General features: G+C 37.4%; 1 long non-coding RNA gene across 1 annotated transcript in view; it reads right to left on the reverse strand.

Annotated features, from left to right (window-relative positions):
* Positions 1-18,797, reverse strand: part of LOC121135860 — a 46,112-nt gene extending 27,315 nt beyond the window's left edge. Inside the window, exons 1-2 of the long non-coding RNA XR_005872980.1 lie at positions 18,690-18,797; positions 18,243-18,364 (exon numbers count right to left, since the gene is read on the reverse strand). This is a non-coding gene — a long non-coding RNA (uncharacterized LOC121135860). The remainder of the gene's footprint in view (positions 1-18,242; positions 18,365-18,689) is intronic.
* Positions 18,798-19,971: the final 1,174 nt, after the last annotated feature.

The raw sequence follows: 19,971 nt of genomic DNA on the forward strand, positions 1-19,971 counted from the left end.
ATATATTATCCTTCTGTGGTCTTTGATGGAGTTGAAGACAGATAGTTATAGTTTTCCTTAGTTATGATAAAAGATAAGCTACATATAGGACTTTGGACTCACAAGAATGAGATAGATGATATTTTCTTTAAATCTTGCTGAATGTTGATAGACAAAATATTGTAACTGTATTCTTACTTGATAACTGTTCTGTTGTATATAATTTGACTATGTTAAAGTTAAGACCTTTCTTTTGTTTAAACAGAAAAGAGGAGATGTTGGGGAAGTCCTGTTATTTGCCTGTTATTTGTCAATAAAGTACTGTTGAGCCTATAGGAATCTAGATAGGTGGGGCTAGGAGTCTAGGAGGATTCTGGGAAGGAGAAACACAAGAGAGTCAACATGTAACGCCATGGGGGTAGGAAGCCTGGAACTATTCTCCGGTAAGAAGCATACTTAGATTAACAATTATGGGGTAATTACTTAAGTCAGAGCTAGCTAGTAAGAAACAAGCAAGGCCAACAGCTTCATAATTAATATAGCCTCCTGTGTGTTTATTTGGGACTGATGCGGATCTGGAACCAGGCGGGCGAGAAGGCTCCTCTCAAGGAAAGCTTCTCTTAACAGACTTTGGGAGCCCACTCCACATGAAGGATTGCTGTCTCTTCCTGGACAAATGGGGGAGGATCTAGGCCCTGCCCCAAATCATATGACAGACTTTTGAGATTCCCTGTGAAGGGCCTCACCCTCCTTGGAGAGTGGAGTGGGGTTTGGATGAGGGATTGGGGGAGGGTTGAAGGGGGTGGGAGAGGAGGGGAGGGAGAGTGAGCTGGGATTGACATGTGAAGCAAATTTGTTTCTAATTTAAATTAAATTAAAAAGAAAACAAAAAAGTGTAGGAGTGAGCTATCCACCCAACAGGGCATGGTCAAGGTAGAGATAAAAGGAAGCGAAAGGAAAAGGCCCTCCCCTTTTTTCTCCTGGAAGCCAGCTAAGCTTCTGACTCCTGGTCAGTGCGACTTTCTCTCTCTCTCTCTCTGATAAATAAATATATTGTTTTCCCTATATAGCCTCGATATCTGGTGTCAGAATTCATCCATTTACTTGTGCCCTCATGTACAATTTTAAGCCTGCTGATATAAATTTGTTTACCTTGTGACAAACACTTCTTTTTTCTTTAATTCTTAAAAATTTTACATCCCAACCTATTTTACCCTCCATTCCCTTCTCCTGGTCTCTCCCACTACCTCTCCTCTGTCCACCCCATCTATTTTTCCTCCTAATAGGAGGAATAGGTTTCCACAAGCAAGCAAAACAATAAAGGATAGCCCTCAACCCACTGTTTGGACCAAATTACACAACTGTCTCATACATGACAAGGATCTAGGTCAGTCTCATACAGGCAACTGCTTATAGCTTCTGTCTCTATGAGCCTCTATGAGCCCAGGTTAGTTGATTCTGTGGGTTTTCTCATGAGGTCCTTGACACTGTTGATTCTACCATCCTTCCTTGTTCTCTTCAGCAGATTCCCCAATGTCTACCTAATATTTGGCTGTGGGTCTCTCTGCATCTGTTTCCATCAGTTATTGGAGGAAATCTTTTCTGCTGACAATTGGGCTGGGCAACAATCTAAGAGTATAGTAGAATAGCATTAAGCATCATTAAATTGACATTTTTTTCTCCAGTCATGTTTGGTTCTAAACTATGTCTCTGGGTCATCCATCCTCTGAGTACGGGTGCTCCAGACAATGTCAAGAGTGTCCTCATTGGTTGGACACTCCCACAATCTCTGTGCCACCATTACCCTAGTACATTCCATAATCAGGACAGACTGCAAGACAAAAGTAATGAGGTTGAATTGGTGCTTCAGTCTTTCCACTAGAAATCTTTCCTTGTCAAAGTAGTAATAATCCATTGTGTAAATGTTTCCCATTTCTTTGTCAATTCTTTCATTGAGGAACAACTAGGTTGATTAGAAGTTCCGGCTATTACAAATAAAGCTGCTAGGAACATACTTGAGGAAATGTCCCTGTGGTATGATTGAGGATCCTTTGGGACATGTCCAAGAGTGATATAGCTGGGTGTTGAGATAGATTCCCAGTTTTCTAAGAAGCCTCCATAATGATTTCCAGAAGTAGCTGTGCAAGTTTGTTTGCAGTGTCACCAGCAATGGAGAAGTGTTCTCCTTGCTCCACACCCACTCCAGTATGATCTGTCACTTGAGTTTTTGATCTTAGATATTCTGATAGATTTAAGATGGAATTCAGAGTCATTTTAATTTGCATTTCTCTTTATGGCTGAGGATATTGAACCTTTCTTTGTTACATATTTGAAAATCTTATTTTGGAATTCTGGGTTAAAATCTATACTACATTTCTTTCCATTTTGTAATTTTTTTATTTCATTTTACATTCCAACCACAGTTCTCCCTCTCACTCAACTTGCTTCCTCCCATCCCCCTCCTCACATGTTGCCTGTCCCTAGACCAGTCATCATTGATAAGGGCTCCCTTGAGGAGTCTGCATAGTCTAGTACAAGAGGTTTGGGCAGGGCCAAGTCCCTCTCCCATGTATTAAGACTGAGCACCCAAAGGAAAGGGATCTAATATGTTAATTAATGTACCAGGTTTGTGGCATGGTCTTACTGCCAGGGGTCCTTCAGCTAGTCCAAGATTCACAACTGTCTCCCACATACAGAAGGTCTAGTTCTGTCCACTGTGGATTTCTTCATCATGATCTTGACTCACCCCTTGCTCAATTATCCCTTCCCCCCACACCCTTTCACTGGATTCCTGGAGCTCAGTCTGGTTCTTGGTTGTAGATCTCTGTGTCTGGTTCTATCAATTACTGGGATAGATCCCTATGATGCAAATTGTGATATTCATCAATCTGATTACAGGGTCATCCCAGTTCAGGCATCCTCTCTACTATTGCTAGGAGTGTTAGTTGATGTCCTTCTTGTGGATTCTTGGGAGTTACCCTAGCACCAAGTTTCTTCCTAAGCCCATAGTGTCTCTCTCTATTAATATATCTCTTTCATTCCTCTTCCATTACATCTCTCCCCTCCTAAACCATCCGGTTCCCTCCTGTTCTCATCCTCCCTTCCCTCCACATTACGGTCACCCTGCCTCCCCAGTTTACCCATTATATCTCGTCTAATTTCCCTACTGAAGGTGATCCATGTGTCACTCTTAGGGTCCTCCTTATTACCAAGCTTCTCTGGAGATGTGGATTGTAGTCTGGCTATCTTTTGCTTTTCATCTAACATCCACTTATGAGTGAATACATACGGTTTTTTTTCTTTCTGATTCTGGATTACCTCACTCAGGATGTCTTTTTCTAGTTCCATCCATTTGCCTGCAAATTTCATGAGGTCATCAGTTTTTACAACTGACTAATATTACGTTGTGTAAATGTACCATATTATCCTTATCTATTTTTGGTTGAGGGGCATCTAGGCTGTTTTCACATTTAGGCTATTACAAATGATGCTGCTATGAACATTGTTGAACAAATGTTCTTGTGGTATGATTGAATGTCCTTTGGGTAAATGCCCAAGAGTGGTATCACTGGTTCTTGAGGTAGATTGATTCCCAATTTTCTTAGAAACTGACCTACTGATTTCCAAAGTAGCTGTACAAGGTTTCACTCCCACCAACAGTGTAGGAGTGTTCCCCTGAAATCACATACTCTCCAACAAGCTGTTCTCAGTATTTTTGATCTTAGCCATTCTGGCAGGCATTAGATGGCATCTCAGAATCACTTTGATTTTCATTTCCCTGATGATTAAGGATGTTGAGCACTTCCTTAAATGTCCTTCAGCCATTTGAAATTCTTCTGTTGAGAATTCTCTCTTTAGCTCTGTATCCCATTTTCAATTGGGTTATTTTGTATCTTGGCTTCTCATTTCTTGAGTTCTTTATAAATTCTGGGTATCAACCCTCTGTCAGATGTGGAGCTGGTGAAGATGTTTTTCCATTCTGTAGGGTGCTGTTTTGTCTTATGAACAGTAACATTTACCTTAAAGGAACATTTCAGTTTGAGGAGGACCCATTTATTGATTGTTGCTTTCAGTGTCTTGCTAATGGTGTTATATTTGGAAAGTGGTCTCCTGTGTCAATATGTTGCAGGTTACTTCCCATTTTTTCTTCTGTTGGGTTCAGTGTACTTGGAATTATGTTGAGGACCTTATCCAGTTGGATTTGAGTTTTACGCATGACAATACATATGGATGTATTTGCAATCTTCTACATGTTAACATCCAGTTATTCCAGCCCCATATGTTAAAGACGTTTTCCTTTTTCCATTGTACCATTTTGGCTTCTTTGAAAAAAATATCAAGTGTGTGCCCATAAGTGTGTGAATTTATGTCAGGGTCTTTGATTTGATTCCATTGATTCATCTGTTTGTTTTTATGAGAACACCAGCCTGTTTATATTACTAAACTCTACAGTAGAGTTTGAAGTCAAAGACGGTGACACCTCCAGAAGTTCCTTTTTTGTACAGGATTGTTTCAGTTATTCTGTTTTGTTGTTGTTGTTTGTTTGTTTGTTTATCCATAAGAACTTGAACATTGTTCTTTCAAGGTCTGTAAAGAATTCTGTTCAGGTTTTGATGGGGATTGCATTGAATATGTAGATTCCTTTTGATATGATTGCCCTTTTTATTATGTTGACCCTACCTGTTTAAGAACAAGGGAGATCTTTCCATTTTCCAATATCCTCTTCAATTTCTCTCTCTTGGAACTTAAAGTTTTTGTCTTACAGGCCTTTCACTTTTGTTACCCCAAGATATTTTATATTTCTGGCTGTTTTAAAGGCTGATGTTTCTCTGATTTCTTTCTCAGCCATTTTATCATTTGTAAATTGGAAGGCTACTGATTTTCCTGAGTTAATCTTATATCCTGCCACATTACTGAAGGTGTTTGTCATCTATAGGAGTTCCTAGCTAGAGTTTTGGGCTCACTTATGCATACTATCATATCATCTGTGAATAGTGAGAGTTTGTCTTTTTTAATTTCCAATTTGTCTTATAGCTGTAGCTAGAACTTCCAATGCTATATCGAATAGATAAAGAGAGAGTAGACAGCCTTGTCTTGTTTCAGATTTTAGTGGAATTGCTTTGAGTTTCTCTCCATTTAGTTTGATGTTGTCTGTTGGCTTATTGTATATTGCCTTTATTATATTTAGGTATGTTTCTGTCATCCATGATCTCTCCAAGGCTTTTATTATGAGGGGGTACTGGATTTTGTCACAGTCTTTTCAGCATCTAGTGAGATTATCATGTGTTTGTTATTTTCTTTCAGTTTGTTTATATGGTGGATTACATTGACAGATTATCTTACATTTAAGTATCCATGCATGTCTGGAATGAAGCCTACTCAGTCATGATGTACAATTTTTTTTATGAGTTCTTGGATTTGGTTTCATAGTATTTTATTGAATATTTTTGCATTAATATTCATAAGGGAGATTGGTCTGTAGTTCTCTTTCTTTGCATAGTTTGGGTATCAGGGTTACTATAGCCTCACAAAAGGAGTTATGCTCCTGCTGTTTCCATTGTGTTAAAAAAATGAGGTGTATAGGTGTTAGTTCTTCTTTGATGCTCTGGTAGAATTCTGCACTGAAACCCTGGCACTGTGCTTTTTTTTTTTTTTTTTTTGGTTGGGAGACTTTTGATGACTACTTCTATTTCCTTAGGGACTTACATGTCTAATTAATTAGTTTATCTCTTCTTGACTTAATTTTGGTATTTGGTACCTCTCCTGAAAATTGTTCACTTATTTTAGATTTCACAATTTTGTGTAGTACAGGTTTTCAAAGTATGACTTGATGATCCTCTGCATTTCCTCAGTGGCTGTTGCTTTTTTCCTCTTTTCATATTTGCCTTTTAGTTTGGATATGGATATGTCTATCTTGTTGATTTTCCTTGAACAAGAAACTCTTTGTGTTATAGTTCTCTTTGTTTCTGTTTTATTGATGTCAGCCCTCAATTTGATTATTTCATGTTGTCTGCTTCTCCTGGGTGAGTTTGCTTCCTTTTGTTATAGAACTTTCAGGTGTTTTGTTAACTTGCTAGTGTGGGATTGCTCTAACATCTTTATGATTGGGGATGTCCTTCTGTATATGTTTCTCTTGTCGGTTGATGAAATAAAACACTGTTCAATAAAGGCAGGAAGATAGGTGGAACTAGGAGATGAGGGGGATTCTGGGAAAGGTAGGCAGAGAAAGACTGTAAGGTGATGCCATGAAGCCACCAAAGGCATACAGGTTCAGACATTCTCTGGTAAGCCTAGACTATGTAGAAATATACAGATTAATAGAAATAGGTTAATAATTAAGAGAGAGCTAGCCAGTAAGAAGCCATAGTTACATCTTTATGCAGGTGTTTCTTTTCCTTTTAATACTGCTTTCATGTTGTCCCATAAGTTTGGGTATGTTGTACATTCATTTTATTGAATTCTATGAAATGTTTAATTCCTTCCTTCCTTTCTTTCTTCCTTCCTTTGTTCCTTTCCTCACTCCTTCCTTCCTTCCTCCCATCCTTCCTTCCTTTCTTCCGTCCCTCCTTCCTTCCTTCCTCTCTTTCCTTTTATCTTTCTTTCTTCCCTCCTTCCTTCCTTCTTTCCTTTCCTCCTTCCTTCCTTAATCCAGTGGTGATTAAGCTGGACCTTATTCAGTTTCCATGAATATGCAGACTTTCTAGAATTTGTGTTGCTGTTGAATTCTAACTTTGAGCTATGGTGATTCAATAAGATGCAGGGAAATATTCCAATTTTTTGTATCTATTGAGATTTGCTGTGCAAATGAGTATGTGGTGGGTTTTACAGATGTTCCATGGGGTGTTGAGAGGGAGGTGTATTTTTCTGTATGTAGTTGGAATGTTCTATAGATGTTTGTTAAGCCCATTTGAGTCATAACATCTGTTAGATCCATTATTTCTTTTAATTTTTTATTATTTTTTTATTTTTCATGTCAATCCCAGTTCCCTCTCCCTCCCCTCCTCCCGCACTCCCCTTCCCCCTCAGCCTCCCACCCTATTGCCAATTCCTTCCACATAGGGGATATCTAGAGTCTGACGCAATGTGATTTCTGCCCAGTGCTCTGAATGTCAAAGTGAAGAAATTCTCTTTTAATTTTTGTCTGACATATCTGTCCGCTGAAAAGAGTGGGATGTTAAAATCTCCCACTATTAGTGTGTGGGATTTGATATGAGATTTAAGATTTGCTAACGTTTCTTTTATGAATATGTGTATCATTTATTTTGGGTATATATGTTCAGGATTGAGACTTCTTGATGGATTTTTCCTGTGATGAATGTAAAATATCTTCCATCATCTCTTTTAATTACCTTTAGTCTGAAGTATATTTTTATTATATATTAGATAGATACACCAGCTTATTTCTTAAGTTCATTTGATTGCATAGTATTTTCCCAACCCTTTACTCTGAGTAAATGTCTGTCTTTGAAATTGTCTTGAGTTTCTTGTATCCAGTAGAAGGATGGATCCTGTTTTGTATCCTTTCTGTTAGCCTGTGTATTTTTGTACGTGAGTTGAGTCCATTAAGGGATATCAGTGATCAGCTTTTGTTGATTCCTGTTTTTTGTTGTTGTTGGGGTTTTTTTGTGGTAATGGTGTGTGTGTGTGTTTTTTTTTTTTAGTATTTGCTGGTGTGGGATTATTTGTTGCCTGTGCATTCCAGGTTCCTCTAATGTCCTTGGGTAGGGGTTTTCATTCTATTGCTTTTTGTAGGCGTGTATTTGTGGATAGGTATTGTTTGAATCTATTTTTTTGTCATGGAATATCTTGTTTTCTCCATATATGGCAATTGAAAGTTTTGCTGGATATAATAGTCTGGGTTGGCATCCATGGTCTCTTAGAGTCTGCATAATATCTGTTGAGTATCTTCTGGCTTTAAGGGTCTCCATTGAAAAGTTGTATATTATTCTGATATACCTGCCTTTATATGTTATTTGACCTTTTACCTTTGAAGCCCTTAATATTCCTTCTTTGTTCTGCATATTTTGTGTTTTGATTGGTATGTGGCAGGAAGCCTTTTTGTTTTGTTTTGTTCTGTTTTTGGTCCAGTCTATTTGCTAGTCTGTAAAGCTTCTTGTATCTTCATAGGCATTTCCTTCTATAGGTTGGAAGAGTTTTCTTCTTGATGGAATATATTTTCTGTGCCTTTCAGCTGGATTTCTTCTCCTCCTTTTATCCCTATTATCCTTAGGTTTGTTTTTTTCATGGTGTTCCAGATTTTCTGGAAATTTTGTGTTACGACTTTGTTGGCTTTAATGCTTTCTTTGGTCGATGAATCTGTTTCCCCTTTTGTATCTTCAGCACCTGAGACTCTCTTTCTCTCTTTTCCATCTCCTGTATTCTGTTGGTTGGCTTTGCTTGTATCTGCAGTTCCTGTTCCTTTACCCAGATTTTGCATTTCTGGAATTCCCTCCATTTGTGTTTTCTTTATTGCCTCTATTTCAGTTTTCAATCTTAGACTTGGTTGATTGGTTTTTTTTTCTTGTTTTTCTTGGCTTTCTTTAAGGAATTTATTTATTAACTCCATTATTTTGTTTGTCTTTTCTTCCATTTCTTTAAGCGAAATCTTTGTTTCTTCTTTAATGGCCTCCATCATCTTGATCCAGTTATTTTTGAGGTCATTTTCTTATGCATCTTCTGAGTTAGTATGTTCAGGTCTTCCTGATGAATTACGACTTGTTTCTGGTATTGACATATTACTCTTTTGGTTTTTGAATGTATTCTTGTATGACTCCTACCCATCTCTTCTTCCTGTTGGTGCAGGCAGTGACTTTGCCTCTATATTCAATCCCCTCAGGCCTGTCTCTTACTCCTCTCTATACAGTAGATGTCTGTGTCCCAGTGCTCTATTGAGATGACTGGAGATCCCCATTTATTTAAATTGGATTATCTGGTTTGTTGTTGTGTCCTTTCTTGAGCTCTTTATATATTCTGGAAATCAGTCTCTGTTAGATACAGGGTTGGTAAAGATCTTTCCCCATTATGTAAGCAGCCATTCTGTCATATTGATGGTGTCCTTGACGTTACATAAGATTTTTAGTTTCATGAATCCCAGTTATAAATTGTTAATCCTATTATCTGTTCAGTAAGGTGTCCCCTGTGCCAATGCTTTCAAGATTACTTCCCACTTCCTCTTCTATCAGGTTCAGTGTATCTAATTTTTGTGTTGAAGTCTTTTATTCACTTAACTTGAGTTTTTGCAGGGTGATAGACATGGATCTACTTGCATTTTTCTACACGTCAACATACAGTTATGCTGGCCCCATTTGCTGAATATGCATTCTGTTTTCCACTGTATAATTTTGGATTCTTTGTTGAAAATCACCTGTCTGTAGTTGTGTGGATTTATGTCTGGTTCTTTGATTCTGTTCCATAAAAACCTGTCTGTTTTTATGTGAATTCCATTTTTTAAACTATAGCTCTGTAGTAAAGCTTGAAATCAGGGATGGTGATAACTCCAGAAGTCGTTTTTTGTTCAGGATTGTTTTAGCTGTCCTGGATTTTATGCTTGTTTTGTTTTGTCATGAGAAGTTGGGTGTTGTTCTTTCAAGTTGTCAAATGCCAATTGTGTTGGCATTTAATGGGGATTGCATTTAATCTGGAGATAGCTTTAGGTAAGATGCAATTTTTATTATGTTACTCTTACCAATCTAAGAGCATGACAGATTTTCATCTCCTAACAAATTCTCCAATTTCTTCAAAGACTTGAAATTCTTATCATGCAACTTCTTTCACTTGGTTGTTTAGAGTTGCCCCAAGATATTTCATACTATTGTTACTACTGTGAAGGGTGTTTTTTCAATATTTATTTCTCAGCATGTTTGTCATTTGTATATAAGAGGGCTACTGATTATTTTTTTAGTTAATCTTGTATGCAGCCACTTCCCTAAGTTTGTCATCTGTAGGAGTTATTTCCCTGATAGAATTTGGGGGCTGCTTATGTATACTATCATGTCATCTGAAACTAGTGGTACTTTTTAAATTTAATTTAAATTAGAAACAAGTTTGCTTCACATGTCAAAGCCATCTACCAAGAAAGTTGTCCATTTCCTTTAGGTTTTCTAATTTTGTAGAATGACCTAATGATTGAATTTCCTAGGTGCTTGTTGTTATGTCTCCCCTTTTGTTTTTGATTTTGTTGATTTAGATATTCTCTCTCAGTCTTTTAGTTAGTTTGGTTAAAGGTTTATCTACATTGTTTATTTTCTGTAAGAATCAATACTGTGTTTCATTGATTCTTTATATTTTTCTCTTTATTTCATTTATTGATTTCAGCCCTCAGTTTGATTATTTCCTGACATTTACTCCTCTTAGATGTGTTTGCTTCATTTTTTTCCTAGAGCTTTCATATATGTGTTAAGTTGCTAGTATAACATTTCTCCACATTCTTTATGTAGGTACTTAGTGCTATGAACTTCCTATTATCACTGCTTTCATTGTGTCCCATACATTTTGGTGCAGTGTTCATTCATTTTCAATGAATTCTAGGAATTATTTCATTTCTTTCTATATTTTTTCCTTGACCCACTGGTATCTCAGTAGAGTTGTTCAGTTTCCATGAGTTTACAAGGTTTCTGTTGTTGAAATCCAACTTTTATTCACGGTGTTCTGATAGGATTCAGGGGCTTATTTCAGTTTTTCTTGTATCTGTCAAGACTTGTTTGTGATAAAATATGTGGTTGATTTTAGATAATGTTCCAGGAGGAAGTAAGAGTAAAGTGTCTTCTTTTGTGTCTGGGTAACATATTCTGTAGATAGCTGGAGGTCCATTTGAGTCATAATATCTGTTAGCACCAATATTGCTCTGATTACTTTTTGTCTGGATGATTTGTCAATTGGCTAGAGTGGGTTACTGAAGCTTCCCACTACTAGTGTGTGAGGTTTGATATGTGTTTTACATATATTTCTTTTACAAATATTGGTACCATTCCTTTGAGGCATAGATATTAAGAACTGAGACATCATCTTGGTGTATTTTTTCCTTTGATGAGTATGAAATGTACTTCTCCATATTTTCTGATTAATTTTGGCTTGAAGTCTATTTTGTTAGATATTAGAGTAGCTTGCTTCTTGGGTCCATTTTCTTGAAGACTCTTTTTCTTATTCTTTACTCTGAAGTAATATATGTCTTAGATGTTGGGCTGTGTTTCTTTTATGCAGAAGAAGAATGGACCCTGTTCTCTTACCCATTCAGTTGCCTGTGTCATTTTATAAGGGAGATGAGTCCATTTATATGAAGATATCTTAAAGGCAAATGACTGTTAATTCCTGTTATTTTGTTGGTGGTGGTAATATGTGAGTGGTGTATGTGTGTGTGTGTGTGTTTGTGTCTGTGTGTGTGTGTGTGTGTGTATACTCTATTTGTGAGTCTCTGTCCTTGTGTGTGTGTGTTTCTCTTCTTTGAGTTTTGCTGATGTGAGGTTATGTATTGACTATGTTTTTGTGGGTATAGTTAAGCTCCTTGGTTTGAAACGTTTTTTGCCTAGTGCCTTCTGTATGCCTCAATTTTTGGATAGATATTGTTTAATTTGACTTTGTCATGACAGAGCTTATTTAATCCATCTATTTTGATTGAAAGTTTTACTAGGTTAAGAAATCTGGGCTGACATCCGTGGTCTCTTAGAGTTTGTAAGACATCTGTCCAACTCCTTTTGGCTTTGAGAATCTCTGTTGAGAAATTGGTATAATTCTGTATGTTACTTGTCATTTTCCCTTACAGCTTTTAATATTCTTTCTTTATTCTGTATGTTTAGGGTTTTATTATGCAGTGATAGATTCTGGTCTAGTCTATTTAGTGTTCTGTACTTCTTGTACCTTTATAGTCATGTCCTTCTTTAGGTTAAGAAAATTTTCTTCTATGGTTTTGTTAAAATTGTTTTCTGGGCCTTTGAGCTGGGAATTTTGTTATTCTTCTATTCCTATCCATGCATGATTATTATAGATATTATGTATACATATATATGAAAATGAACCCATTCATACACAGGACCTCATACATGCTAGAAAATACTTGTACATTGATTTATATTCCCATCCTTCCTCATTCTTGTTTTGCAACAACTCTTTAAATTATCCATGGTATTTTCAAACTCACTCCATGTACCAAGCTGGCCTGAAACTTAGATCCTCCTGCCTCAATCTCTTTAAAAGTTAGCTTTAGAGATGTACGCTGCCAAGTCTGGCTACCATCACATGTATTGATTCATCAAACTAATCTGCTTGGACTGCAAAGGCCACGGAATGCTGATCTTCTAAAAACTTCTCAATCCAAGAAGCAGAGATTTTAGCATCAAGATGACATAAAATGAGAATTCACCTCTACATTGATTATGTTTGTGACTTTGAGCAATGTGTTTAATAAGATTCATATGAAAACATTTTAACTTTACTAGTATGGAAATAATAATTTACATTTAGTACTTTGATAAAATAAAAATTAATACAGTTTCTGATAATGTCTGATTTAAATAGTCTGTTATATTATAGAATAACTCCATAATACAATGTGATCCTAGGTTGTTTCAAGGTTGAAAATGTGCTTGTGTTACACATAAATAGTTGAGACAAAGAACAGTTAGATATCAGTGTGGAGACATTTAAAGTTGCTGTTCATTAGCTACTAAAAGAGAACACACTAATACTCAGTGCAATGGGGGTCTGTCTGTGACTTTGAGCAATGTGCTTAATAAGATTCATATGAAAACATTTTAACTTTACTAGTATGGAAATAATAATTTACATTTAGTACTTTGATAAAATAAAAATTAGTACAGTTTCTGATAATGTCTGATTTAAATAGTCTGTTATATTATAGAATAACTCCATAATACAATGTGATCCTAGGTTGTTTCAAGGTTGAAAATGTGCTTGTGTTACACATAAATAGTTGAGACAAAGAACAGTTAGATATCAGTGTGGAGACATTTAAAGTTGCTGTTCATTAGCTACTAAAAGAGAACACACTAATACTCAGTGCAATGGGGGTCTGTCTGTCATGACACCCATCAATGTCCAAAGTGCCATTTTTTGCCAGGAATGAACAAAATTTTTATCTCTGGGGCAATAATATTAATTTGTCTGGCTTTGACAAAGACACATTGTTCATACAGCATAGAGTTTCACTAGACACTTTGTAAATCTGTGGAAGTGTCCTGCTGATGATTTTGCAAGATGTAGATGCCTGTAGAATTCCTAAATGTACTCTGTGTAGCTCTTTGCAAACAAAACAAGGCATCAGCATGAGAGAGTGTTTTACCAAAGTGATCCTAAAACTATCTTCTTACCTCCTTCTAGATGAGTACTGTCTCATATATTAGTGAGCAAATTGCATGATGGCTCCATTGGGGAAACAAAATGTATAAACTAAACTTTACAATAGTGACTCATACTGTACTTAAGAATAAGTAAAATATAGTGACATATAGTTATTAGATTTGTGGGTTATTATGGTTGTACACAGATTTTGATGTGTTCTTTAGAGTATCTGATTACCACAACAAGTAAGAAACAATTTTTGAATTGTCATTTTGTTTCCACTAATTTCTATAGTTTTGTAGTACAATTCATTTCTTTTGGTACCTTAAAATATCTTCCACCATCCTTCATTGTTTGGCAAAATAATGGTACTGAGAAGCAAACTCCAGTTCTCTTCCAGAATAGCAGATGCTCATAACTGCTGAGCCATCTCTCCACCCCTAATATCTTTTTAAATAAGAATTTTAGAGTTTTTGAAGTCAACTTTGTAAGTCCTCTCCTATAGCAGGTTCTATGTTAGTTGGTTGATGTGAGGCCAGATATTGTAACTTGTGCTGTTAGAGGACCAGACTTGTGATATTTATGATTTATTAAAGTTTGCCTGAGGATTCAGGAACCAAAGGTAACCTCACACTGCAAGGATCAGTTAGTGGTGGTATCTTTCCCTGGCTCAGTTTGAGACTTGCCGCTTTCCTACTTCTCACTCAGGCTCTCTGAAATCTGGCTTTATGGTCCAATCTTTGTGTCACATGTGTATTCTTGACACTATCATATGCATTTAGATCTTTTATAAACACAAATGAAGGACTGGAGCCCAAATTGTGGAATTTCTAGAAATTTGAGTCATTCTTTTTTTTAATCATTTTTTATTTTAATTTTAGATAGCTTCTTTTACATGTCAATCCCAGTTCCCTCTCCCTCCCCTCCTCCCGCACTCCCCTTCCCCTCCACCCTCCCACCCTATTGCCAAATCCTTCCACATAGTGGATATCTAGAGTCTGTCATTTCACTCTGGGTAGGGTCCAGGCACTCCCCTAAGAGTCCAGGCTGAGAGCATCCCTCTTTGTGCTATAGGCACACGATGACTGTTTGTATTCCAGGGATAGACACTGATCCACAGCTCAGGGCCCCATAGGATGCCCAGGCCTTCTCGCTGACACTCACATTTGGGGGGTCCAGGAGTCATTCTTATTGTACAAAACCTCTAACTGACCAAATCAGGACTTTTGCATGTAGTACAAGCTGACCTTTGGCCTCCATGCTTTGTCCTCCTCACTCTTAATTTTAAGACACATCCCACTATGCTCAAAAGAATTTGGTACATCCTGCCTTGACAGTAAAAGACAGCAGGAGACAGGGAATGATCACTTGTTGGTTAGATATAGAATAGATGTACATTTTGCCTTCACATTTTCAGGTGATTGGTGTGATGAAATGGTGTGAAGAAATAAATTCTTCTTGCCACACACCTTGATATATTTCAACACCTCAAAGGCTACTGTTTCTGTCCCATGTATGTGTTGCTACACTGCCTTCAGGAATGTTCTAACTTTTCAAAGGGTAATGGTATACTTTCTGAGACATTCTCACATCAGGGATGATTCAGGAGCATTTGCAATTCAAAGCTGTTTCCCTGACTATTTCAACATGTCTTCTCTCAGAATGCTTCCTTTCATAGATATATTCCTTCTTTCTTTAGTAATCTGTATTTAACTTTAAGTTGTTTCACTTGCTTGTAAGGTTGAAGTTTTTCTTCTCTCTCTGTCGTTCTGTCTCTGTCTCTGTCTCTGTCTCTGTCTCTTTCTCTCTCTCTCTCTGTGTGTGTGTGTGTGTGTGTGTGTGTGTGTTTATGTGTGGAGTCATCCACTTTGTTTCTTAGCACAAGATTTCTCAATGGTCTGGAATTTGCTGAATAGGGTAGGCTGCCTGGCCAGTGAACCTTGTCTAACTTCCAAACTCTGGAATTACAAGCACACCTCACTATTCATTTTTTTTGAATATGTGATTTGGGAAATGAACTCTGCTCCTCATTCCTGCACAGTGAACATGTTACTGATATAGCTATTTCCCCACCCCTAGTTATCTCTTTAAATACGCTCTTTCCATTCTAATAAGAGCAGAATAGGAACTCTAGTTTTTACCATTATTCTCCCAGAGCCCAGCCCACATCAGACTCAGTAAGCAATATTCAATGAGACAAGAACAGCTACAAGTCTTTTGCAAGTATGAATTTAACTCTCAAATCAACCCCATTTGTATAATTCAAACTAAGACAGACTTGAGACAGACAAACATCAAATAACCCTTTCAAGGTTATAAAGCAAATATGTGAATAAATAGGATAAACATTCTAGGAAATCTGAGTAAAAATCCATTGTTTTACTGAAAATATTAAAAAAGATGAAAAACTAAGTTAAATGGGAGAGATGTCAACTCACATATGTACAATACACTGAAATAATTATGATGTGTTCCTCAGATTACTTTGAAAGACAGCAAGACTATCTATGTCCTTGTCACCTCTAACAGAGTGGAGTGATATCAAGGCCAGCTTCAATATGTATGTACTAGCATATATAAAGGAGGCTGGATCACTCATAAAAGAGATTGCTCTGGAATGCTGATAATCAACAAGTGAAGGTGTTAATAGCCTCAGGAAACGAGCATCTTACAAGAATGTGTGGGTTCTTCTTAATTATGGTGAAATGTGCATGACCTAGATCCTACCATTTTAACCATTGTCAGTATTCATTTGTAATCCTCTGCTGAGTTTTTCTATAACTAATTCAACAGCTACTGAGGCATATATGCACCAGAGATATGTAGTTTATTTTTTAAAATATTTTTAGCAAATAGCATTTGAACAGTGGAATTGAAGAAAAAACTAGATGGAGAGGTAGTAGAAAAAAATGAAAACAAAAAGCATGAAGGGTGTGTGTGTGGGACTCTGTATACCTGTACATAAATATATATACTTTCCAGTAAATCAGAGAACAATATTAGGTCTATGGGTATTTTCCACCTTGATTTTTGAGACAGAGTCTCTCACTAGGATCTGGTGCTTACTGTTTGGGCTAGGCTGGATGGCTAGTAAGCTAGAGGACTCTACCTAGCTGTCTTTCCAGTGCTGGGTTTACAACTATGTGCTATCACATCTGCCTTCTTTTACATGGGTGCTGGCAATTGAACTCATGTTTCATGTTGTGCAATGAATATTTTATTGAATACGCCATCTCTTCAGTACATATCACACCCCTTGTGCATTTGTTTCTGAAGAACTACCTACAATGACAACTAACTCTTCTTGGAAATCAGAATTAGGCAAAATATGTATCTCAATGAATGACTAATTTTCTCTAGATGTCACATGTATATATCCTGTTGTCTTGGTTAAAATTCCATACCTTTTCTAAGAAATACCCAAGCATGTCTTTAAAGACCCATTACAGTCTACAGTGTGTTCTTGTTCTACATATATCTATGTAATTCAATTTATCTTTGGATACAGCCTCAGCACTTCCTGTTCCAAATATCTGCTATTATCTCTTATCATCATGTTCCTGATTTATATTTCTACTGTAGGCTTTGTGTCATGTGGTCATCTTCAAAGCACAGTTCTCTCACTCTTTGTCTTTGTACCACATGTATTTAGAAAGGATGACAAAATTCAGGCTATACCACAATTAAATAGACTTATGTAAGTATATAAAAATCCTGCAAGTTATTCATAGATAGAATATCAAATGTTGATTATTATATAGGAAGACAAAAGTCTCAGGAAATGTTTTGCTGTGTTAGCCTTAGAAAATTAATTCAGTTTTGCATTGTGTATTCAATAATATCTCAATACTCTCTGACAATGTAATACTATTTTTCAAAAATACTGTTCCCAAATAAATGCATATGGTGTTCAAAGAGACATTGGTAATAAAGAATGGAGATGGTGTTTACAACAACCACAAAATAAGGACCAAGATAGGGTAGCTGAACCAAGTGATTCTCTTTAGGATTTTGTGGATTGAACTTAAATCTAGGAAAAGAAAAAAAAAGTTATTTTCAATGAAGTCAATAGGCGGAGAGTTTTGTGACTGGGTTGGTGGCCAGGTATCTCTTTTCATGGGTTTCAGAGTACCTTCTTGTGTCAGAGAGACTAGAATGTAGGGGTAAAGGAGAATGTGGAAGGGAATGTTTTAAAGGGTTGTATTGTTCTTGAGAAAAGGATTAGGCTAGCAAGAAATTAACAGCTATAAATTTAGCCTCAAGTTTCATATTAGAAATTTCTACATGAACCCAAATTCATCGGGGTCTCAGTGGAATGTCACCAGTAGCCTCCCTTCCAGGTAGCACCCTGGAAATCTTCTGCGGTGCACTAGCCTCCAGTTGCTCTGACACAAAAATCTGAAAACAACTGGAAAGGGAAGGAATTCATTCTATTTTACAGCTTCAGAGTTTCAGTGATTATCTTATGTCACTGCTGTCTGTCTGTTGTGAGGTGGAGCATCATGGTGACAGAAAGACAATACAGGGAAAAGTTTCTCATCTCTTGTAAGCCAGGAGACATAAGTCTAGACAGGGGGGCAAGAGATGTACTTCAAAGCATGCCCTTCAACATTCTCCTTCACACCTACATTTTAATCTCTTTGGCATGAGAAGGGACTCTGCAGGCTGTGGAAAGAGATATCTGGACACCAACTGAGTCACAAATCTCTCTACATGGAATCTGTCCTGCCTACAAGATATGCTGAGTAAATGGTGGCACAGAAATTGTGGGAGTGGCCAATCAATGTTTTGTTCAACTTGAGACCCCCCCATGCCTTACACTGTCTGGAAGGTCAGGAACTGGAGGCTGGATGCCACAGAGCCCTAGGCTAGAACCAAACACAAGTAGCAAATAAATAAATAAATAAATAGCTTCAAAATTACAAAGTAATGTTTCCTAATGATAGTCTTCTATACTCATAAAATGGTACCTTGTTCAGTTGTCTTCATAGATGCATATGGAAGCTAGTGTAGGGACCCACCGTCAGACATTATGCCCAGAGAGAATCTGAATTGAAGGTCACATTGGCTCACCTCTCAGAGATGGGGAACCCTGCTGGAACAGAGGAGCTGTAGGACTCAGAGGTAATAGAAGATACCAGCAGGACATGGCCCACCAAATCAAGTAAGCATGGCTCATATGAGTTCACAGAGACTGAAGTTGCAAGCATGAAGCCTGCACAGGTCTGCTCCAGGTCTTCTGCATATAATATGGAGGCTAGCTTGGTGTTCTTATGAGACTCCTAACAGTTGGAGTGAGTGTGTCTCTGACTCTTTTGCCTGCTCTTCAGTCTCTTTTCCCTCTCTTGGGTTGTTTTGTCCAGCCTTAATATGAGGATTTGGGCTTATGCTGTTGTATTTCATTTTATCCTATCTACCTGCCTCTCTTGGAGATGTGCTCTTTTCTGAAGAGAAAGCAGAAGGGGAGTACATCTAGGGGACAGGGAAGATAGGGGAGAGCTAGGAGGAGTGGAGTGAGGGGAAACTGGTTGGGATGTATTGTATGAGAGACGAATCTATTTTCAAATAAAAACATTCCATTTCCATAACAACCCCATCTTACACAGATTCCTCTTTATCTCAGTAATCCATTCAGTTATGAAATTGTCACTGAATGAATCACTCATGGCCCACTCATTCCTTGTGAAGCCCAGCATCTGGAAAATCAGGCTTTGTCAATACCTGAGCCTTAGAGTATGGGCCTAATGCTTCCTATTCAAACCCTACTCAAACATTGGCTAATGGTGAGTTTGAGCTGAGCCAAGACATTTTTACAAGAAACTGTTTCGTCTTGAGGTTCTTTGATGCAGATTAAGTTATATTTTTACTCAGGAGAATATTTCCTTGTCATTGAAGCCAATCCTAATCATTACTCCCATTTTCCTTCTTTATTTAGCACATAAGGGATATAATTCACATTTTAAAATTTTTTGTTTAAATTAAAAACAATCTTGTTTTACATACCAATCCTAGTTCCCTCTCCCTCCTTTTGTTCCATTCCTCAATCCCCAACCCATCCCATCCCCCATCTACTCCTCAGGGAGGGTGAGGCCTCCCATTAGAGATCATCAAAGTGTGTCACATCATTTGGTACAGAACCTAGGCCCTCCTTTGTATCTAGACTGAGAGAATATCCTTCCATAGGGAATGGGCTCCCAAAACCCATTCGTGAACTATGGATAAATTCTGGTTCCACTGCCAGAGTTCTCATAGACTGTCCAAGCTCTGCAACTGACACCTATATTCAGGGTCCCTGGATTGGTCTTATGCTGGTTCCCCAGCTTTCAGATTGGAGTCTGTGAGCTCCCATTTGCTCAGGTCAGCTGTTTCTATGGGTTTCCCCAGCATGGTCTTAAGTCCTTAACTCATCACTCCTCCCTCTCAAAACTGGATTCCATGAGTTTGGATCAGTACTTAGCTGGGAATCTCTGCTTCTGCTTCTATTGGCTACTGGATGAAGGCTCCCTGATGGCATTTAAGGTAGTCATCAATCTTATTATAGGAGAAGAGCATTTAATGTATTCTCACCATATTGTTTTTATCTGAGACTAATATATCTCTAGATCTATTGAAATAAACTGTTTCTCATTTGTTATTATTTGGATTTTTGTGCATGAGGAAACTGAGGTAAAGGTAAGTCAAGGATATTGATTGCCTGGA

This window comes from Mesocricetus auratus, unplaced genomic scaffold (assembly GCF_017639785.1).
Source record: "Mesocricetus auratus isolate SY011 unplaced genomic scaffold, BCM_Maur_2.0 Super-Scaffold_100044, whole genome shotgun sequence".
In the NCBI taxonomy this organism is placed as follows: domain Eukaryota; kingdom Metazoa; phylum Chordata; class Mammalia; order Rodentia; family Cricetidae; genus Mesocricetus; species Mesocricetus auratus.